This window comes from Phacochoerus africanus, chromosome 11, assembly GCF_016906955.1.
Source record: "Phacochoerus africanus isolate WHEZ1 chromosome 11, ROS_Pafr_v1, whole genome shotgun sequence".
Classification (NCBI taxonomy): domain Eukaryota; kingdom Metazoa; phylum Chordata; class Mammalia; order Artiodactyla; family Suidae; genus Phacochoerus; species Phacochoerus africanus.
The window spans coordinates 48949148-48973397 of record NC_062554.1 but is presented as its reverse complement, the minus strand read 5'-3'; positions in this window follow the sequence as shown (position 1 = coordinate 48973397).

Genomic DNA, 24250 nt, shown 5'->3' with positions numbered 1-24250 from the left:
AACAAATGTTATAATTCACATCCCTTCCTGTTCTCCCAGGGCTTCAACGCACAGGCAGTCTTATTTGCATTCTCTAGCATTCATCTCCCTGCTTCCTGTTTGTGTCAAGACTGTATTAGAGAGTTACAGCAGTCCTCCTCTCCCATGCTGCAGCCTATGTTCTGTTGTAAATTGGATATTTGATTGTGCTCAGAGTGAAGGGAAACCTCACTTCCTCACAGAGAAGGTGTTTGTCTGTACATACACTAACCTCTTTCCCCACATTTCATATTCTTGAATTGAGAGCCAGAAGAAATGATCGGCGACTGAAGGATTCAATGGCAAAGCCTTAGAACCAAGTACCATCCTCTCTTCTCTCTGCATAGGTGTTATTCTTAGCATGGTGCTTTTTCATAAATAGTAGTCTAGGTGTAGGGGCAGATTCCTCCACTGTATTTAAAAAAAAAAAAAAAAAGCCCTTCTCAGGGAGGTTAGTTTCCTTTAGAAGCCATGCTAATTCTTTAAGACCAAAGAGTATACTTCAGCATTCTCACACATCTTAACTAGTAAGTGGAAACTTTGTACTGTAAACATTTTTGAAGCATTCATATGTATTTGAGGGAATAATTTACGTTCTGGGTAAGTCTAGTTATAATTGCTCCAATAAGAACCATTGTCCTTTGCTTCTCTATCTCTACATCAGTGAAAAGTCAAATTATCAAGCGCCTCTGGTATTATCCTAAGGAATCCCTTACTCTAGGTCTGATGGTGAAATTCACTCCACATCTCTTTCAGTGTAGAATTCAGGGCCAGAAGGGAAGAGAATGCTGAAGTCAGCTCACTTTCCTTCCTTCTGCTTCTGGGTTCCTGCTGTATCTTGGAGGAAATACAGTATAGTACAGTAGTGCATTAACAAATTTATTCATTCAGTACACACCGTCGGGGGCCTGGGGATGCTTGGCTAAATCTCAGTATTTAAGAGCTAAGAGTTTAGCTGTTCAAGATAGTCATGTATACAAATAAATGAATTGAAGTATTATACATATTGTAATAGAATATGTGCAGCAACAGTGAAGAGAAATAGATGATCTCTTGCTTGATGAGAGATGCTTGAGATAAGAGGGCACTTAACATTTCCTGTGGCTGGCCTCGCCAAAGAATTAAGACAGAAATGGAAAGTCTGTTGTTCTCTGAGAAGCAACTTCTACTTTTCAGATCCTCTTTGAGTACTTTCTAGAAACTGTTGTGAATAGCCTGCATCTCACCTAGCTGACCTCCGAGTTTTAGTGGTTTAGGAGCATCTGATGCTGGTGAGGACCATTGGTGTAGAAATCCATCCTGGCCAGAGTCCAGCTCCCTGTAAGAATTCATAATGAATTTTATATCATAGATCTCAATATGAATAAATTGATGATAATAGGTCCTTTTCCTGGATTTTTTACTCATTGTGTGACCTCCCTGGGGTTTCTGTTTAATAGTTGTAAAAATGGCTGCTGTTTCTATTTCATGGGGGCTGATATGAAAGATAAAGTGAGAAAACTAAGGAAATATTTTGAACTCTGTAAAGTACTTGAAAAAACTATACATGTGTGAAGAAATGCCGCTTATGTCTTTTGGGGAAAAAATAATGTAGTGAAGGCAGGCAAGGAGAGAAGGAAGGAAGCAAATAAGGGAGAGAATAGAGGGGAAAATAAGGAAAGGGAACAGAAGAGGATATAATGAAACACATCCTTAGACACCTGAATCCAGGCTGTGGTCTCTGTGTAATGCCAAGGTGTACATAGGAGTTACTGTGAGAAATGGAGAATCTGGGCTGGAAGGATCTCATTAGCCTCAAAGGCTGTAAGTTTCTAGGTTTGTTTGGACTCACCATTCAATGACTGGAGTTGATCTTTGCTGCTTCTACTACTGCTGTAACCATTGAGAAAAGTTTTTTGGATAAATAAATGACATGAAACCAACCCTTACAAGATAAAAAGATATCAGATGTGACATGAAAAACATAAAAGGTGCAGGGGGGAAGATTAGAAATGTTGAGCTTGAGAATGGCATCAAGCTTAAGTTGTTAACAGCTTAAAATGTATTGTTATACGTTTAAGTTGTTACATATAAGCCCCATGGTAACCACAGACCAAAAACCTGTAGTAAATACAGCAAAGGTAAAGAGAAAGGAATATAAGCATACCACTAAAGAAGTAATTAAACCATGCAGAAAGAGAGAAAAAGGAGAAAGGAACAGAGAAACTACAAAAACAGCTAGGAAACAGTTAGCAAAAGAGCAATAAACACATACCTGTCAATAATGTTTTAAATGGACTAAATGCTCTACTCAAAAGAGAGTCACTTAATGGATTAAAAAAAGGCCTATTTATATGTGGCCTAGAAGAGACAAACTTTAGATGTAAGGACACATACAGACTGAAAATGTTCCACACAAATGTAAATGAAAGAAGGCTGGAGTAACAATGCTTATAAAAAATAGACTTTAAAACAAACTCTAATAAGAGACCAAAGGCATTATATAATAGTCACAAATATAATATCTTCTTGCTGGATTAACCTATTTATACATCCAAACATAGAAATACTTAAATATATAAAGCACACATTAACTGAACTAAAGGGAGAAATAGATACCAATGTAATAATAGTAAAGGACTTTAATACCCCACTTGCATCAGTGGGTCTAATCATCCAACCAGAAAATCAATAAGGAAGTATTAGCCTCAACATGTTAAACAAAAGAACTTAAAATATTTATAGAGTATTCCATCGAAAACTATAGGAAATACATTCTTATGAAATGCAGTGGTATGTTCTTCAAGATAAATCATATGTTAAGATACAAAATAAGTCTTAATTTAAAAGGATTGAAATTACATGGGATGTCTTTTCCAACCACAGTGGTGAAAAACTAGATATTCATTACATGAAGAAAAATGGAAAAGTCACAAATATATGGAAATTAAAAAACATGTTGCCGAATAACCATTGGATCAAAGAAGAAATCAAAGGCAAAATCGCAATACCTTGAGACAGATGAAAATGGAAATGTAGCATACCAAAATTTATGAAATGCAGCAAAAGCAGTTCCTAAGAGGGCAGTTCATTGAGATAAATGCCTACCTCAAGAAACAAAAGTTTGAAATAAACAACCAAACTTTATACTCCAAGGCCTAGAAAAAGAAAAAAGCCCAAAGCTTAATAGGAAGAAGGAAGTAACAAAAAGTAAAAAGAAACAGAGACTAAAAAGACAATGGGAAATATCAGTAAAACTAAAGCTCGTGAAAAGGCGAAAACTTTTCCTCCAAGAAGTAAGACAAGGATGTCCACTCTTAACACTTTTATTCAACAGAGTGTTGGTGATCCTAGCCAGAGCAATTAGACAAGAAAAAGAAATAAAAAGTACCAAAATCATGAGGAAAGAAGTAAAACTGTCACTATTTGCAGATGACATGATGTTATGTATAGAAAACCCTAAAGACTCCATTCAAAAAACTGTTAGAATAAACAGGCCTATTGACATATCAGGAGAAAAAATTGATACACAACACAGAGAAATCTGTACTTCTTGATGCTAATAATGAACTATCAGAGAAATCAAGAAAACAGTCTCATTTACAAAAAGAATAAAATACCTAGGGATAAATTTAACCAAGAAGATAAAAATCTAAGACATTGATGAAAAAAATTGAAGACAAATAAATGGTTTGGCATTCCATGCTCATGGATTAAAGAATTGTTAAAATATTCACACCATCCAAAGCAATCTAAACTCAGTATCAAAGTTCCAATGGTATTTTTCACAGAAATATAAACAATCCTAAAATTTGTATGGAACCACAGAGGACCTCAAATACCCAAAGCAGTCTTGAGAAAGAACAAAAAAGCTTGGAGACTTTTAACTCCCCATTTTCAAGCTATTTTATAAAACTATAGTGCCTAAAACAGTATGGTATTGGCATAAAAACAGACACATAGATCAATGGAACAGAATGGGCAGCCCAGGAACAAACCTACATGTGTACGATCAAGTACAAAGAGACAAGAATACACAATGGAGAAAGGACATTCTCTTCAGTAAATGGTGTTGGGAAAATTGGACGGCCACATGCAGAAGAGTGAAACTAAGCCACCCTCTGACACCATATACAAAAATTAACTCAAAGCATTTTATACATTTAAATTATAAAAGCTGAAACCATAAAATTTTTAAAAGCATAGGTAGTAATTTCTTCAGATGGGTCTTGGTGATGATTTTTTTGAATTTGAAACTAAAAGCAAAAGGAACAAAGATAAAAACAAGTGAGATTATGTTAAACTAAAAGGGTCACCGTGCTGTACAGTAGAAAATTGACAGCACTGTAAACCAGCTATAATGGAAAAAAATAATCGTTAAAAAAAAGTTTTCTGCACAGTAGAGGAAACCATAAGCAAAATGAAAATGCAACCTACTCAATGGAAGAAAACAACTGTAAATCATATATCCGATAAGAGGTCAGTATCCAAAATACACAGAAGCCACACAACTTGATACCAAAAAGCAATCTGATCAAAAAATGGCAGAAGATCTGAATGGACGTTTTTCCAAAGAAGACATACATATGATTCATGGAAAGATGCTCAACGTCACTAATCATCAGGGAACTGCAAATCAAAACATATTGAGCTATCACCTCACAGCTGTTTGAGTGACACTTATCAAAAAGGTAATAACAAATGTCAGCAGGAATGTGGAAATAAAGGAAACCCTTGTGCACTATTGGTGGGACTGTAAATTGGTGCAGCCACTATGGAAACAGTATCGAGGTTCCTCAAAAAATAAAAACAGCTATCATAATGATCTAGCAACTCCACTTCTGGATAGTTATCTGAAGGAGATGAAAACCATAATTCATAAAGATACATGCTCCCCCAATTTCAGTGCAGTGTTTTTTTTTTATAATAGCCAAGATGTTAAAACAATGTTAAGTGCCCATTGATGGATGAACAGATTTAAAAATTGTTGTATATATCTACACAATGGAATATTATTAAGCCATAGAGAAGAATGAAATCGGGCTGTTTGTGACAATATGGGTGGACCCCGAGGGAATTATGCTAAATGAAATAAGTCAGACAGATACCAGGTCTCTGTTTTACCTATGAAATGTAAAAACAACAGTTCAAAAAAACCCAACAAAACAAATTCATAGTTAAGAACAGATTGGTGGCTGCAAGATGTGGGATGGAGGGTGTGATAAATGGGTAAACTAATTTTTTTGTTTAAAATTTAAAAAATTATTTGACAGGTAATTAATTGCATTGCTTGAACACATGCTGTGCCCTGGGAACCATATTAGGTCTTCAGGGACTCAGGAGACAGTCCGGGATATTGACAGGGACAGGAGAAGAACTTCAAAGGTATGAAGAAATTGTTCTCATTCTTGGTGCACTGTACTCCTCAGAAGGGATTGCACAGTATACAGAAGTGATAAAAAGCAAACAATAAATGCCATGTTTTATAGTGGAAGGAAGAACTGGGAGTCAGTAGAACTGTGTCCTAGTTTTGATTCACTGTGTGGATGTGCTTTTATTTTTAATTACCACACCTGTGGCATGTGGAAATTCCTGGGCCAGGGATTGAATCGAAGCCACAGCCGCAATTTAGGCCATAGCCGAGGCAATGCCAGATCTTCCCCCCCACCCTAGAGACCTTTTTGTTTTTAAATTTTTTAAAATTTTATTTCCCCAATACATTATTTTTTTTTTTCTACTGTACAGCATGGTGACCCATTTACACATACAAGTATACATTCTTTTTTTCTCACACTATCATGCTCCATCATAAGTGACTAAACATAGTTCCCAGTGCTACACAGCAGGATCTCATTGCTAATCCATCCACTGCGCCAGACCGGGGATCAAACTGTGCCTCTGCAGTGACTGGAGCCACTGCAGTTGGATTCTTAACCCACTGTGCCACATTGTGAACTCTTGGATGTGCATATTTTAAATAAACAGATTCAGAAATGTTCAACCCTCTGCTCTTAACCACTACACTATTATAAAAATAACATCAGCTAACATCTGTATAGAGCTTGTGATGTGCCCAGCACTGTGCCAAGTTTTTGTATATAATAACTCAATCTGTTTTAAAACATGCCAGCGAGGTAGTTACTGTACTATTATGAATTCTGTTCAACAGCTGAGGACACTGAAGCACAGCAGTTGTAAGTCATTGTAATCCAGGCAGTCTGGCTGTGGACGTCAATCTCTTAACCATTAAGCTATCCTGTCCTTTATACATAACTGCAGAACAAGTGTGGCATTAATAATGTCATGTCATTACATTCCGCACCCACAAGTGGTGTGTATGTGTGCATGTAGAGTGAGATATCATAACAAAGACTTCCTCAGAAAAATAAGTCTTGAGTGTGGCTTGGACATCAAGGAAGGATATGATTTTACAGAGAGGAAGCAGAAGGGAAAATTCTAGGCAGGAATTGGCCATCACCACAGCAGGACACAATAATGTGTGGGGAACACACGTAGTTAAGAGGCTGCTGGCCATGTGAGCAGGCAGCAAGGTGGCCGAGGGCTTCAGTAATCAGGCTACTTGTCAGAATCGAAGGACAGACTGTGGCAGAGCGTGAAGTCTTAGGCACGGTTATTCTGACAGATTGGGGAAGAAAGGGAAGATTCAGGGTGTATGAGTAGGAGGCATCGGCATGGTTAGTAGGAGATGCCATCATCCAGGGCCGACGTGAGGAGGGAAGAGTAAGACCCTAAGGAAAAGGCCAAATGGTTGAAAATTACTCATCTTGGGAAAGAAGACTGTGGAAGAAAATATTAGACATGAATTTCTTCTTGGCAGTCAAAAGTGTGACATCTCAGGATAGCTTTTTATGAGACATGCTTTTCTTGTCTCGGGGTCCTTATAAGCAGCTCAGATTGTGTTTTCTCTCTTGGTTTAGGTTAATCTTGCTCCAAGTGTTGGGGGGGTGGGCAGCCAGCAATTACAAATAAGCAGCACCTCTGTCAGCAGTCTCCCACGCCGCTCTCTCTGAAACCAGGGCAGGCCTCAGATATTCAGGAGAGTGTTTCAAGAAACTTAGGGGAATTTCAAATGGTTGAAGGTAGAATACAAGTTAGAAGTTGTTTGTCCTCTGTGGTTAGTGGATTTTGCGACCTCTCTTACCTAGGGGGTGGGAGTTCCCATTGTGGCATTGCAGATGAGAATCCAACTAGTATCCGTGGAGATGAGGGTTTGATCCCTGGCCATGTGCTGTGGCGTAGGTTGCAAATGCAGCTCGGATCTGGCATTGCTGGGGCTGTGGCATAGGCTGGAAGCTGCAGCTCTGATTCGACCCCTAGCCTGGGAACTTCCATATGCCGCAAGTGTGGCCCTTAAAAGCAAACAAACAAAACATTAGAAGTAGATGGTTCTTCCTCCTAAATGGCACCCAACCACAGCTTTGCTTTTGCCTAGTTGGCTGCCAGATTGCTCTTGACAAACTCCTTATCTCCAGCCTTGATTTCTTCCTGTCTTTTCTGCGTGCTCTTTTCAGAATTATGACAGAGTCCTGATCCTGTCATTGCCTTGCTTAGGTGATGTGATCACCCCACCTCCTTTTCAGACGGAAATTCCGACACTTTAATGTGGACAGTGATGCCCCTTCTCATTTTCCTCCTGCTACCAATTCAGTGCAACATTGTATGATCTCACATGTGGAATCTAAATAAACCAAACTCATAGAAATAGAGTAGAAATCTTGGTGGTTTCCAGGGGCAGGGTGGGCCGGGCTGGTGAAAACATGGAAATGTTGATTGAAGGGTATATACGCACTTCTAGTTTTAAGGTAAATAAGTTCTGGCGACCCAAGGTACAGCCTGGTGACGTGACTTAACTATTGTATACTTGAAAGTTTCTGTGAGAATAGAGCTTAAAGGTCCTTGCTGTAAAAAAAAAAAAAAAAAAATACCCAAAACTGTGTGAGGTGACAGATGTGTTAACTGACCTTATTGTGATAACCACTTCATAATGTGAATGTGTATCAAATCATCAAAATATACACCTTAGACTTATACAATGTTGTGTGTCAATTATTCCCCCCCCCCGCCAAAAAAAAGCTGGGAAAAACCCACAGGTTCACCATTGAGTCCTACCAAATTACTTGGAATTCTTAAAACTCACTGTGTCATTTCTGCTTTAATATCCATATACTCTGTTTCCTTCTAGACTGAATATACTCCATTTTTTGCTGCCTAACAAACCTCATGCTCATGCTTAGCTCAGGCTCTTAATCCTTCTATACAAAAAATTCCCCGACTTTCCCCCAGGACAGCTGATAGCTCTTTATCTAGCTCTTGTGGCCCTTTCAGAGGCATGGGCTTGTCTTTTCCACCTTAGGATCTTGATGCTTAATCTAGTGTCTGGCATGTAGTTCATTCTTTGCATTTTCTCCATGTCCATCATTAGGTCAGGATCCCTGAAATAACTTGGTAGCAAGTTTCTTGGATTCAGAGTTTCTCTTCACCAAATGACCCTGCATCCAATCTGTGGGCAGACTAATCTTTCTAAAGTTAATATTTACACCACTCTTCTGTCTCAAATTTTAATCTTTTTTTCTACCCAAAAAAGTTCATACTTCTTAGCCATATATTTAAAATTTTGTAATCTGTTCCTGATCTGATCTTATTGTTTCATCTGACATGAGTTCCCAAGCAGAGACATTCTCTTGGAGTCATCTGCACTGCTTACTATGGCTGATAGTACCTGCTAGTCTCTTCTCTGAAATGCCTGCCTTCTTCATTTCAGCTGTCACCACAACTCTCCCAACGTCCTTTTGCCTGTCCTTTTTTTTTTTTTTAACATCTCTCTTGTGATTCCTTTTTGTACCACACCATCCAGAAGTCTGCCCACAATTACTCATCTTCCCCTGTAACACATAGCTGATTTATAAACCCACTCTGAACTCATCACATACTGCATTATCTTGACCTAGAACATTTGGGTTCTAATTTTAGCTTCACCATTTACGAATAAAAATGACTTACTCATCTTGGAAATGGTAATGATGGTAGATACCTTTGTATGGTAAGGATCCAGTGTGAAAATGGTATTTGTGTGCAAGTGCTATCAACTGTAAGGTGGCTCTTGTATATTCTGTCTTTTAAATTAGGTTGCAGTTCTTAGGAGAGCCAGACCTGCATCTTATACACTGACACTTTGCACCCTGAACAGTGTGAAGCATGGTGCCTTGTGTGTAGCCAATGCTCAGGAAATATCTGTTGAATGAATGATGAATCATCTCCACGAGAAAGAGAGTGAGCTGGCTAATTGTCCTCCTAGGGTTTGGTTGTTGACAGATGAGACGAAGCGTCATCTAGAAAAGTGAGATCATGGAGAGTTTCCTTTCAAGCTTCTCTTCCTTCGAACACCCCCCCCCCCCACCTCCCATATATCCACACCCACAGCTACTTACTCACTGTTTCCCAGCTGTCACTGTACTTTAGAAGGTAAATAGCAGAGCCGTGAACACCACCATTCATTTACTTTGGTGCTTGTGCTCTGGTGAGCCCTGGGGCCCTTTGCCCAAGTCAGATCTCGATTGTGTTATTGGACTGAGAACATCTTCTTGGTTATGATAAAAATGACAAAAGGCCAGTGAACCATTTTACCACATTACGGGGAGAGAATAAGGTAGTTGGAGATAGAAATTGGAGATAAATAGCTTTGTGCTTCCTAAAATCATTACCTAAAACAAGTCCTCTAATGGACACCAATGCAAAAGTTAAAGAGCAGTTGTGAACATTATTATGAAAGTGCTCCTAGAGTTCCCACTGTGGCACAGTGGGTTAAGAATCTGACTACAGCAGCTTGGGTCACTGTGGAGGCTCGGGTTGGGTTGGACCCCAGGCCTGGTGCAGTGGGTTAAAGGATCTGGTGGTGTTGGAGCTGCAGCTGGGATTGAATCCCTGGCCTGGAAACTTCCATATGCCGGGGTGTGGCCATAAAAAATGAAAAATAAAAACAAAGTGGCTGGTCCTCAGAATTACAGACCAGTGTTAGTAATGCCTCTGGTACCATCGATGCAGCTGAGGACCCTGAATAACAGCTTAAGTGTACCTTTGTGGAATATCTGAGGCAGGCATCTGGGTGTCACTTCAGTGCCATGCCATGCCATATTGGAACCTATTTCAAAAAGAAAAATCAGTAATTCTGATCCTGTCTTTAAAAAAATGCATTGTGTTCATCATGGATTCTTTGGCATTAATTTTATTCTTTGAATGCTGCTTTAAATATCATTTATCTTGGTTAGTGATATTTTTGACTCCACCTTAAATCTGTGCCCAAAGCAAGTACCTCCCTAATCTGACTCCAGTACCAGCTCAATCTCATTCAATTTCAGTGTGTGTGTGTGTGTGTGTGTGTGTGTGTACCAGTAACAAATGAAATAGTTTAAAAACTTGTGTCAATTTCAGAAAAAGTGCATACTTCCTTAAGGAAGCATAGATAAAGAAGATAAGTAGCATAAATAATATAACTTGCAAAATCCTAATCATTATCCGTATAATAACAGTCAATATTTTTAGATTTCTTTTAAGTGTTTTCTAGATCACTCTGGTCACACGTGATGCCAATTCTTCTTGGAATTGGCGATTTAGTGGGATAGACATATGTGCGGGGGACATTGAGGTGTAGTTGACATTCAGTGAGCACACATGTTCTTGATGCTCTGTAAAGCGGGATTACACGCTTTATCCCCTCTTACCTTTCTCATTGCAGAACTATGTGATGATAATATACCCATAAAAAGTTATTTTTTTAGACTATCTTTTGGTTCACAACAAAAGGGGCAGAGAGTACAAAGAGTTCCCCTATACACCCCCCCTTGTCCCCCACAAGCTCTTCCACTATCAGCACCCCCGCCCGAGCGGAGCATTTGTTAAAAACTGATGAACCTGCATTGACATCAGAGTCCATAGTTTACATTGAAGTTTTACTCTTGGTGTCATGTATTCTGTGAGTTTGGACAAGTGTTTAATGACATGCATCTACGATGAGAGTGTCATGCAGAATATTTTCACTGCCCTAAAAATCCTTTGTGCTCTACCTATTCATCCCTCACTTCAACCCCTGGCACCTGCTAATCTTTTTACTTTCTCCATTTTTGCCTTTTCTAAAATATCGTATAGGTGGAGTCAGAGTATGTAGCCTTTTTCAATTTGACTTCTTTCACCTAGTGATGTGCACTTAAGGTTCTTGTGTGTGTCTTCTTATGGCTCAATAGCTCCTTTCTTTTTAGCAGTGAATAATATTCCATTATCTAGACGGATGATGCTATAAATATCCATTTTCATATGAGGAAGATGAGGCTCTACACCAAAGTCAAGAGGGCTGAGATATGAGCTCCAAATCTGATGCCAACTTGAGTGCTATTCTTACAGAGCTAAAGCTGCTTCAGATAAGAAAGTAGAGGACATTGTCCAAATAGGTATAGATACCAAAGGAAAGTGCATTGATGGGGCCTCGGATAAATGGTGATGTCTTTGGAACTTCCTTTTTAGATAAGGCATGATTGGGAAAAGCTGCCATTCTTCCTTTGGTGATTCTAGGAATGTATCGTGGAGGAAGGGATCCTTAGGAGGCTTTTAAAGGCTGATTAATGAATGAAACACACTGAGACTTGGGAATTTCCCAAGCATATGCAGTAAAATGAGAAACAGAAGAACATCAGCTTCTTGAGAAACTCCCCATGCAAAGCACATATAACCTTATGTACCAGCTGTCACGGTAGTACAACTAAAAGGTGACCAAAACAGATCTCTTTCAGTAGAATCAAGTTAAAATTGCTCTTATTTGGATATTTTTCTTCTCTGCTGAACAGTGTGTCTAAAGTGGGTATTGACCACAATTTGCATTTATTAAGTACTTATTATGTGTCAGGCCTCATGGTAATTACTTTATATGCATAGATTTATTTCTCACCATATGTCTATAAAGCACATTCCATTATTCTGCCCATTCCATCTCTAAAGAAAAGAAATTTAGAGTTCCCACTGTGGCATAGTGGGTTAAGAAAACAACTATAGGAGTTCCTGTCGTGGTTCAGCAGTAAGGAACCTGACTAGTATCCATGAGGACGTGGGTTTAATCCCTGGCCTCGCTCAGTGGGTTAAGGATCTGGCATTGCTGTGTAGGCTAGCAGCTGCAGCTCTGATTTGAACCCCTAGCCTGGGAACTTCCATATGCCACACATGTGGCCTTAAAAAATAATAGTAATTAAAAAAAAAAAAACCTCCAACTGCAGTGGCTTGAGTCTTAGTGGAGGTGCATATTCGATTCCTGGCCCAGTTATAGGTTGCAGCTGTGGGTCAGATTTGACCCTTGGCCTGGGAACTCCATGTTCTGTGGGTGTGGCTATAAAAATGAATAAATAAGTAGAAGAATTTTGCCTAAGATCAGATAGCTAATATTTAATGAAATTTAAATCTGCGTTGATCTTGATCTGATTTCTGAGCCAGGCTCTCATTTACTACGTTTAGTCGAATCTGGCATCTGAAGTCTATTAAACTGATGTTAATTATTCTTCAACACATCTGACATTCCTCTCTAGGTTTCTGAAGAGTCATGTAGAAGGAACATAGCATCAGTAAATACATACTAAATCTATCATTCAGTAAGAATTTGCTAAGTACCTTCAAGTTGCCCAAATGGAGCCTTGATACTTGTGATAAGAGAAAGGGGAAACATGTTTTAGGTCTTTTCTGTATTTGCATTTATGTGTAGTTATCTCAGACAGACATGGCCACTTAAAAGTAGAGAAGTCAGATGATATTGTGAGCTGGCAAACTGGCCAGGTCATATATTATATCAGCAGTCCTTAATGAATAGAAGAAAAGCCAACATTTATTGAGCACTAGAAACAATTTTATTCCCTCAATAATGAGGCATCATTTGTTCATTTTAGAAGGAAACCAAAGCTCAGAAAAGTGGTTTGCTCAATTGCCGAAGAGCCAGTAAGTGGTAGAGTTAGGATTTCCACTCAGATCTATGTGGATCCAAAGCCTTTGCTCTCTATGATACATCCTAATAGTTCTCATTGAGCTCAGTTTTTTGGGGTAAATATTATTTCTGCTTTTTGTATGTTGGCCCTGTTGAATGTGGTACTGTTGGTGCTTTGTAAAGACAGATATGGTGATTAAAAATGCCTTTGAGGGGAAAAGATGGCAAGAAAATGTTGTGAGTTTAATGATGGCTCTGAAACACTCAGGTTCTTTATTAAGGGAACACTCAGAATTTTTGGTTCTCTTCTCTAAACTTCATATTCTCCTACTACAAGGCAGGTGGAAAAATAGTGCAGTATTGAGTCAGCAGTCTTGACCTATCTGTAAATTAGCTCTGTGGCTTTCTGCAATTTTGGACATTGGTTTTCCTCTGTTGCAAAATGAGAAGGGATTGGGCACATTGCACTCCTCACCCTATGATTTTGTAATACATCTCTTATTTGGGGTGTGCTTAGCCGAATCTTTGTAATTCAGGTGTATAAAGTGGATCTTCATCTTGTAAGATGGTTATTTCTTGTTTCTCACTATAATCACAAAGCATCAATTACACTTAGACAACCTTCAGTGCTTTCCATACTTTTGGGGACTTATGTTTGTATAGCTCTCAATAGTTTATGAAGCTTTGTTATATACCTATCTCATTTTTTTCCTCTAATAACTTAGATGAAGGGAGGCAGCATTATATATAGGTTTGAGCTACCCAATTCTTCATCTGCAAAATGTGCATGATATTAGTGTCTATCTCCTCAGCTGACTGTGAGGAAAAAATAAGATCACACGCATAATACGCTTAGCAGGGAGTCCACCACCATAGTCAGGGTTGAACATGTGTTGGCTGTTGGTGGGTTCCCCCAATCTTAACATTCTTGATGACAGACCTGGTCTAGAACCTCCTGTTCAACTCAGAGAGAAGTGCTCTTACTCATACGCTCTACCAGCTTTCAAGATCTGGGAGGGAAACTAGAAGGGAAGTTTCTTCTGGGAGAAGAGGGATTATTGGCTTTAATCTTGGGTCTATAAGTGCTCAGTATGTTCTCTCAATATGTCTTAGAGTCACCACTTCAGGGTTAGGCACTGTGTTAGGCATTGAGGATGCTAAAATAGAAGCGTAGCCCAGTCTTTGTATGCAAGTGTGTGAGACAGCTATAAAAAAAACAAACATTCTTTTAAGTAAATAGTGAAAACAAGTGCAAGATACTTTTGTGTGAACAGAGAAGGAAGCGCTTAAGTGCCAGGGGAATTTGGCAAAAATGTGCTTGGGTCCTACTTGATGAGTGTTAACTAGACAAAAGACCAGAGTAAGGGAGGACATTGCAAAGACAGGATGGTGTGTACGGAGGAAAGCATTGCAAGGGGACATGACGCACTCAGAGAGGACAAGCACCTCCACATGGCTGGAGCCCCGTGAGAGTCTGAGGAAGAGGGTAGCAGTAAGACTGCAGAGGAACTGCATACCACGGTAAGGGCATAGACCTTGGCCTTGAAAGCAGGGTAACGTCTCCTGATTTTGAACAATCAAAAAAATAGCATGCTCTCTTATTATAGGAGAGTATTCTGGTGCTTATGTGGCTAAGGATAAGATGCCTGTATCCACCTGGAGGCAGGGTTGAGATTCCTACTACCATCTAGGCCGAGAAACTTTGGGTATGGATTAAAACCACAGCAGAGGCCTCAGGGAGTGACCCAGACTGGTGGGCTCTCCTGGGGATATTTGGGAGGATTAGTTTCTGGGTGTGGAGAGTTAATTTAGAAGGAGGAAGTGGGGTTGACTCCTGGGCTTCTGGCTTGGGTGGCAGAGTGGAGGGTTGGCCATCATGGTATCGCCATATAAGGTCATGCACGAGGGGAGAAAAATGGTGCTCATGATGGTTCTTTTTAGCCACGGTGAATTTTTATTTCCTGGACGTCACTGGGAGAAGTCTTGGGGGACTTGGAAAGTCTGTCTGGTGTTCTGGAGAGACTCCAGGGATGACAAAGAGAGTATGAGTGGGCAGTGTTGTTGCCAGAATTCAGCCTCTGTCCGCCAGTGCCGAATATAAACGTGGCGACAGAGTTTTGGGTGAAGGAGAGAAAGATAGCTTTATTGCTTTGCCAGGCAAAGGGGGCCACAGCAGGCTAATGCCTTAAAGGTTGTGCCTCCCATTGGGAAGAATTGCAAGGAGTTTTATAGTAAAAAGAAAAATGGGTTTTCAGATAGGTATCAGGATTGGACAAACACGCATTCTTCTTTCTTTGGGGGAATCTTAGTCGTCAAAGCTGGAATCAGGAGATCTTAGCATGATCATGGTGGTGGTTTTCTGGGTTATTGCCTAGAATAACAGTACTTGCGAGAAGGGCGTATTGATGAGAGGTTAGGACAGACTAGGAAAGTCCTGAAAAACATCACATGTTAATCAGCTTTAATCCACAGGCAATTGTGCTCAGGGTTCCTAATCTTTAAGTTATGGGTGGTTGTGTTTAGGGTGCAGTTAAGACAGGGAGAAGGATAAGGAAGGACTCAGCTGTTCTGTTTTAAAGTATTCATTTCTAAAAGACACACAAGGATAAGATGCCTAAATTATTATTATTTTTTTTTATTTATTTATTTTTTTAGGGTCGCACCTGTGTTTCTTATAAGCGGTTCCCAGGCTCTAGGGGTCGCATTGGAGCTACAGCTGCTGGTCTGTGCCACAGCAATGCCAGATCCAAGCCAAGTCTGCAGCCTACACCACAGCTCACAGCAATACTGGATCCTTAACCCATTGAGTGAGGCCAGGGTTTGAATCCGCAACCTCATGGTTCCTAGTCAAATTCGTTTCCGCCGTGCCATGATGGGAACTCCAAAATGCCTATATTATTATGTGTATCCCTTGAGAGGGAACCAGGACCCCGCCCCGAGGCTGTGCTATTGTTTCTTGACTATTCCTCCTTTGTCTCTGCATTCCCTTCCTTCCCTGATCAGCAGCTGTTGGAACCTGTCCCTTGGAACGCAGGGAAGGTCATGGAGGCTGAATGCGGCTCATTTCCCAGGAACGAGAAATGGGGGACACAGAAAGGCTTTGTGCCCAGGAGCCACAGAGGTCCCTGGTCGATTACAGTGTCAGGACCGTGGGTGCAGGCTGAAGCTTCAGCTCTGGCACGGATGTCCCTGGGGAGAACAGGTGGTGAGAACTTGTTGGGCTCTGCCTGTGTTTGTGGAGACCAGGGAGTTTTCACTGCATGAATGATGATAATTGTTGGATGAAGCTCCTCTACGAATCACAGTTCCAGGCATTTCACTGGATCTGCACATTTTTCAGAATGAGTCACCAGGAAGTGATGAGACAGCCTGAAATTGATCGAGGCTTCCTCCTCCCTCCTGGTCACTTTCTGCCATGTCACTGCTCTTTGGAGGCTAAGTCAAGTAAAGATGGAGAGAGGGAAGACGAAAGAGTCCACGGGGCTCCCTGTGAAAGACCTGCAGATTCCTAGGACTGGAGAGGAGCCCATGGAGCTGCGGGTTGTCAGGATGTGATTGTGTTATTTTGGAATGTATGTTGCCATTCCCAGCAGCTAGTGGGGATGGTGGAAAATTGACTGTCTTAATTATGGTCACTCTTCTTTTTTGTGTAAGCCGTGTTTTATACAATTTCATTGTTTTACTTAAAAAAAAAATTTAAAGACTTTTCCACCCTTCCCCGCAAGTTCCTTTCTCCAGAGTGCTACTCCAGAGTAGCTCTGATATTTTTCTCAGAACTTCTCTTTTTCAGTTCAGAATTTTATCAGCAATTCTTATGCTAAGAGGGGTCAGGAGATGAGGCATTTCTCACGTTACTCTTGAAGCTACTCATGAATAATGGCCTATATCACCTCTATTGTCTGCCCCCAAACACGAGCAACCAGACAGAAAGGCAGAGGAGAAATTAAAGAGCCCTGAATGAGCCAGAGAGGCAGGCTAAGCTGGAGGTAGTGGGAAGAGGTGAAAAATGCCAAGTGGGGCAGATGGTTACACCGGGGGAAAGGTTCGAGTAGAGTAGCTACGCAGCAGGTAGAGAATAAGCCGGAGTCCCCATTTTAAAGGCAAAGCAAGAACAACAGAAAAAGTATTGTGAAATCTTCACAGAGGGATGAAGGGCGTTGCTACTGAAGAGTGATGTGGCGAAAATAAATTAGGGCTCATTATTCCGGGCCAAGTGCATAATGGACTATGACATTCACAGGGCTTTTCAGCGCCCCTTCATACCCTTTCTGGTGATTTATGCTGTAGTTTCTGCTACACAGAGTGGGCGGGGGGGTGGGGGATCCGTCTCTCAAAATACTTTCTTCCTTCATCAGTGAATTGATTTCCTTGAACTCTGACTGGGGTGGTAGGTTTGTGGGGCCTGAACAAGCTGGAGAAGGGACTAAGAAGGATGAGAGAGGTCCAAAGAATTCCGAACTGGAGGCAGGAGCAGCTAGGAGGACTGTCCTGGGACCCACAGTGCAGTTTCCTGTGTGGGGGGAGGCTGCGTGGATGTTTCTGCTGCATACAGGTGACACTGAGTGGGTGAGCGGTGCCGCCTCCTAACTTGGAAGCATCACACCTACCAACCAGCAAACTCGTCCAGGACTCGAGAGAGGAAATGTTAAAAAGGAAGCCTGGGTGGGGCTCCAGTGCTGGGCCGGTTGAAGCATTTTGAAGTGAGACACGAGGCAATGAAGCACACACCAACCAAGGAGATCAGAGTGTGACAAGGGCCTGGGAGAGGGCACACCGTGCTGCCAGGCGAGAGCCCCGAGCCCTTTGTGCTGGGGCTGAGTCTGGGGAGTGGTGGATGCTCCATGTACCCAGGAGGCTCAGACCTCCCTGTGCTGAGGCCTCGCTGCTGCTGGGCCCTGCGAGATGACTGGCTTGGGGGCAGGGGTCTGGCCTTTTGTTTCCGCAGCTTCTGAGCAGTGACGTCAGATTTGATAGGCTCCTGGCACCCTCAGAGAGGCAGGTGTCATGGTCCTGTGTTTCTTATGAAAACTTGTTAGGAGCCAGGAGCAAGGAGCCCTTTGATCCTAACTGGGAGCCAGAGCTGAGACTTGTGAATGAGGATAATACTGAAATCCCAGTCAAGTCTCTGCAGCCCTCCCCGCCTTCCTTCAAAGCTTACCTCATGCAGTAGCTCCAGGAAGAGGGTAAAATCGCCTGGCTCTCTGGCCGGAGTCTGCCTTGTTTGGTTTTGACACAAGTCTTTTAAGGCAGCAGTCTTCTCTTCTCCTTTCTCCCCCTCGTAAGCCCAGCACTGGTGAGTGTGAACCCATAGCTGCACTCTTGTGTTCTCTGAGAATAAGCTTCGATGCAGTGGTGGAGGAGGTGATGGTGGTGGTCTTCCATTCTAGAGCTGAGAGGGGTCTGTTGTGTGCAGAGCAGCATCTTCCAGTGAGAGATGGTTCACAGATTGTTGTAAGGAATGGATCAGAATCTGCAGAATGAGAATTAGAGTTGGAAGGGGTGTTGCAAGGTTTTTTTTTTTTTGTCCATCACACGTCACTAGGCTGAGAAGCCCTTCAGTGACCATAGACAGGTGAAAATCTCCACCGTCTGACCCTATGCCATTCCCTTAAATAAAAATCAATATACAGTATTACACACTCTCCTGAAAGGACTCTCCTGCCCTGGCCAAGAATGGCTCAGTTTTGTTATACTCAGAACACTCCCCCCGCCAGCCCTCAGCCTACTGAAGTCTTCCAGGTGTATGAATGAATTAAATTATTCATTTAGCTAACAGGTATTGATATGTTAAGCGCCTAGAATCAGCACAATGCTAAATGGAGACCATGGGGAATACAAAAGAAATAAAGGGATAGTCCTAGTCCTTCAGGAGTATATCCTATTGAATGGGCAAGAAAATAATTCATCAAGTGACTAGAGAACAAGTCAGTGCAGTGGAAGTATGATGCTGTGGAGAGACCCACCTATGCTCTGGGAAGGAGGAAAGTCTCGTGGAACAAGGCCAGTCTTGACTTGGCTTTTGAGGAATGGCTTTAAATTGGTAGAAAGAAGAGAGCTGGAGAGGAACCTTCTAACGTTTGTGTATAGGCTGTATAGGAATTTCGGATTCCACGCCTTTCTTCCTCGGGCTGCTCCTCTCCACGTGGAGGGCCCATCCCATCTACCCTATAGCCCTTACTCTCCTCCTTCCCCAACTACCCAGGCTTCTGTTACTCATACTTGGAGGGCTTTGTGCTGGTTGCCCTCCCACCATGACCCTCTCTATGAGATGCAGGGTGGTACTGTGGGTGGAATTGGTTCCATGGAAAAGTCTTCATGACTGCCCACTTTGCTGTTCCTTTGGCCTGGTGGGCAGTGTTGCCTTCCACCTTCAGTGAAGGGCTGGTAAACTTAGGTAGTCAGGGTTCTCCCATGACAGAGCATGCTGCCCACTAATTACAGCATCCTTTCTGGAGGGCAGTATCAGTCATTTCTTCAGCCTCAAGGACTGCTTCCTTCAAGCCAGAGTTCATGAAAATTTCACCATCAAAGCTGTTGTACCTTTTACGTCGTGATCTTATCAAATGAAATGCCACTTCCTCAGGAATCTTGCCTGCATACACACATAGTCTTCTCTTTGTTTTCTCAACCGTGGTACTTTATGATTTGTGATGATATATTTACCTGTGCGGTTACCAGATCAGCCTTTGACTGTCCAAGTAGAGGGTAAGATCCATGAGTCGGGAACATAATATGAAACACAATATGCCTTGTTCATTACCATACACTTAGCCCCTAGCCTAGGTACAGAAATAAATGATGGTTGGATGAATGAGTTTCAAGACGAAATGAAAGCATGAGCAGGTAGAGATGGATGGTCTTGGAAATCAGGACACTTTATGATTATCATCTTAGGCACGGAGGTTTCCTGGCTGCTGGCTCTGAAATCACCCATAGGCTCTCATTGAAAGCAGTGGAGAAAGAAGCCTGCTGTGACAGTCTAGAGCAATGTCATCCCTGTGCCCTCTGTATGAACCCCGTAGACCCTTGGAACTGTCAGCCCAGCTGTTGTAGAGGTGCTGGCTTCTCTGTGATTGCATGCTGGATGCCTCTAGCATTGCCACAGGAATCCATTTTACTGCAGTGTGGATTTTCCATTAGAGATGGGAAAATCAGCTGGGAAGATCAGATTTAGTTGTATTTTCAGAGGAAAAGAAATGTCCTCTTATTTCATGTTTTCAGTATCCTACTGACTTTGGACCTGGGACTTGAGCTGCACATTCTGAGTACTAAAACGATAACAGTAACAGCAGCTAATTTTTATAGAGACAGGCACTATTCAAATGGCTTTGTATCATTTCATTTAATCTTCAGAACAGCCCCTATGGAGTAGATATCACTATCATTAAATGCCCATTTGGTTGAGGAGGTGTGGAGGGATAGAGCTGGTGTTTGAACCCAAGCTTGGTTCCCCGCCTTGCATTCCCCATGCTGCCTCCTAACACAGGGTAATATTCAAATGGTACTCATGTATCAGACCCATGCATATTGTCTGAAAGTGTTTTCTTTCTTTTTTTTTTCTTTTTTTCCTTTGTATTTTTAGGGCCAAGTCTGTAGCATATGGAGGTTCCCAGGCTAGGGGTCTAATTGGAGCTGTAGCCTACACCACAGCCACAGAATCAACAGGTCCAAGCTGCCTCTGTGATGTACAACAGCTCACGGCAATGCCAGATCCTTAACCCACTGAATGAGGCCACAAGCTAATGGTTCTTAGTCAGATGTGTTTCTGCTGTGCAACGACGGGAACTCCCTGAATGTGTTTTCTTATTTAGTGTTTTAACAACCCTATGAGGTGAAGACAACTGTTGTGTCCATGTTGCAGGTGAAGGCACTGAGGCTCAGAGGTTAAGGAACTTACTCAAGATCACATAGCTAGTCGCAGATTTAGTTAGACTTCAGCTTTGATTGGCTTTGCTCTAAAAGGCCGTATTTCCAGCTCCTGTACCTTGCTCCCTACACTGTCCCAGAAATGTCCTGTGTGGACCATTCAGTGTGGTGGCACTGAGGGACTAAGCCGTGTAGCAGGCAGTGGCTTGTCAGAAGTGCAGTAGGAAGCTGACAAGCTTCCATTAGGCTACAGCCTTCTTTCTCCCATTTACCTTAAAAACAGGAAAGTGTTCTTTCCTTTGACAACCCTGCATCGCCAATTGACCTGTTTTCCCTAATTGGAAACTCTCATATTTCCAATACTAGCACACTTGCGCTAAAGGAGCTGCTGCAGTTTTCATCCTTTGTACTTGAACTGATGATGGTGCTGCAAAGGAAGAAGATGAACTGAGGAGTGTGTCCTTCTGTGTTTATTTCAGCCAAACTTGTATCTTTGTACCAGTGAAAAATCAGGAAATGTAGATGATTCACAACAATTCTCTGTAATACATTCGTCAGGTATTTCTTTGGGGGAAATATAAACTGTAGTTAAGTTTCTGCAAACATCATGCCCAAATGAATTTGTGCTCCTTGGCATCCACCTAGTCCATCCATCCATGCATCGTCCAGGAGACGGGCTCGAATTGACTGCCCTACCCTCTGTATCTGCACAGTCTGCCATCTTGAAGATGCTTTGGCTCCTGGCTTCATCTGGTTGTGTATGGATGAGTTCAAGCTTGCTCTGATCTCTTCAAAGTTTAATTTGTAAGTGCTCTTGTCAGTACCTGGGTCTTGACTTTCTCCTGCAGGTTTTTATTTGATTAACCCTATGACTCCTGCCTTCCCCTGTTGCCCTAAGATAGAATCTTGTGCCCTCATCTCAACTCCTCTGAATTCAATTTCAGCCCTTTGGCCATCAAGGCCCATCCTGAGACCCAGCTAGTTTTAGCAGCTGTTTTATCACCCCCAACATCAGCAACACAGGTTGGCCTAGGATATTTTTGTCTTTCACTCTGATAATAGAAGTTTTTCAGTCCCAGTGATGATGAAATAGAAAAATACTTGGACAGTGTCATTTATTAGAATTTAAATACAAACGTCTGAATGGAATAGGTGGTCCTGAAAACAAGTTTGAATGTATGGATACTTTATCATACTTAAGATATCAACAGAGGTCCAAATGAAAGGTAGGGAAATTGGCAGTTGTAGGGGGAAAAACCCTCAGGTTTTATCCTTATCTCACGAAGTGCACCAAAATAAAGCTTAGGTAGATTACATGCAAAAATTCTTCATAGAATAACTTGAGGACAATATGGGTGAATATTCAATTTTGAGTGAAAAATACTTCAAAACATAAAAAACATCTGATGATACCACGAAGGAAAATATCAATATGAATATATAGATCACAAAAGTTGTGAAAACTAAAAAAAATCCTAAACAACTTAGAAAAGATATTTCCAATAGTTGACAAAGCGCATATATATGTATATATATATGTGTGTGTGTGTGTATAAAATATACATGTATATGTTTGAATCTTACAATTCAATAAGAAAAACAATAATACAGTAAGGAGTTAAAGGATAAATAGATAATACAGAGTAAATGGTCAGTGAATTCTTAAAATATCAGTCCAATCTCATTAGAATTCAAAAAAATGCAAATTAAACATCACCACTAAATAAAGTAGTAGGTATAGTAATAGTAAATAGTAGATATTAAAGTAGGTAAAACAAAATTCAAGACTGGTGGGATTGCAGACAGTAAAAATTTCCTCCAATAGTTAAGTGTGTAAATTGGCAAGAACTTTCTAAAAAGCAATTTGGTAAGACTTTTTAAAAAAAGGAAAACATTTTGATCCAATAATCCCACTTATAATCTGTACTAAGAAAAGTAGTAAAATAGGTAAAAATTTGCCTTTTACCACCTTATCTATAGTACAAATCCCAAGTATATCCTAAATGCCCAGCATTGGGAAAATAGTTAAATAATGTGTCATTGAATAGAATCTTACATAATGTTTTAATGTTTTTGAAGGATGCTTAAACACCAAAGTGATTCTGATATGGTGTGCAACTAAGAGCGTAAAAAGCAAAATTATTTACGATATGATTCAAATGCTGTTTAAAAAAATGCGTGTATTAATATATAAATACCCACATACGTGAAAGATGAGAGGGAATTCTATTAAAATACCAAGAGTGGTTATCTTTAATTGCTATTATCACAGATAATTTCATCATCTTTAAATTTTTATTTTTTTCTAAAATTTTGGCAGCAACTGTGTACTATTATAATCAGAACATTAGTAATACACATTATTAAAATGTGTGTCCCTGCCTTGCCGGAAGTTTTTTGGGGCTGTCTCTTCAACATGAGGGGAGAGGGGTGGAAAGGAGGGTGTCTGTCTTCTTTTCCTTTTAGGATCTGGGCTGGCACAGGTAGTTTGCAAAGCAGGGCACATGCATCTCCAGGGCAGTGGACAGGGAGTCCTGGTGAGTTGCTCTTATCACACAAGGCCAGAGAAAATAAAGATGGCAATTAAGAGGAGTGATTATGATTATCATTCTATCAGATGAAACTGTTACTAAGATCTCTTCCTCTCTGAGAGATTTTTAGACCCAGACATGTCTCATGAACCTGCTGTCCTTAAAAGCTATCCCAGGTGCAAAGTAAATGTCTGATTTTTTCAATTCTAGATTTTCTAACAAATCCCTCCCCTCCCTGTAACGTAACTGTTGGTTGTTATGGCAGTCACTTATACAAGCCTGTAAGCTTTGATGGGGTAGGGACTGGTGCCATCTGGGAGAGTCCTGCTCAGTAGAAGGCAGAATGGACTTGGGAACTGAAGAAGAAAATAGAAGGCTGGCTTCGTAGCACCTTCATGCTGTTACTGTTTTGTTTTGGGCTACAAGTTTTGCTTGATTACGTAGATCATGTCTCTCTATCTCTGAGGTGACCCATTGCTGGCTGAACGTGTTAGCCTTTTGATCCCACTTTGTACTGGAAATCAAAACTGATTAGCATCTAAGGGAAAAGAAGGATGAGAGGTGATTGAGTGTAGTGGTCGAGAGTGTGGGCTCAGGTATTAAATTACGTTCGTGAGGAATTTGACTCAGCCTTGTGCTAGCTCTGTGATCTTGGGCAGGTCACTTGACCTCTCTGTGCTTTAGCTGCTTCATCTCTGAAGCAGTGACAACAGCATGCAGGCGATCAGGAACACTGTGAGGTTTAAGTGGGTCATTGGGCATAAAGTACTTAGCACATGGCTTGGCACAGGATAAGTGGTAACTGTTATTTTTTTCCCTAAAAAGCAGCAGACATTCTCTTACAGCTGTTGAATTAGTATTTTTTGGTTTCTGTATGCCTCTT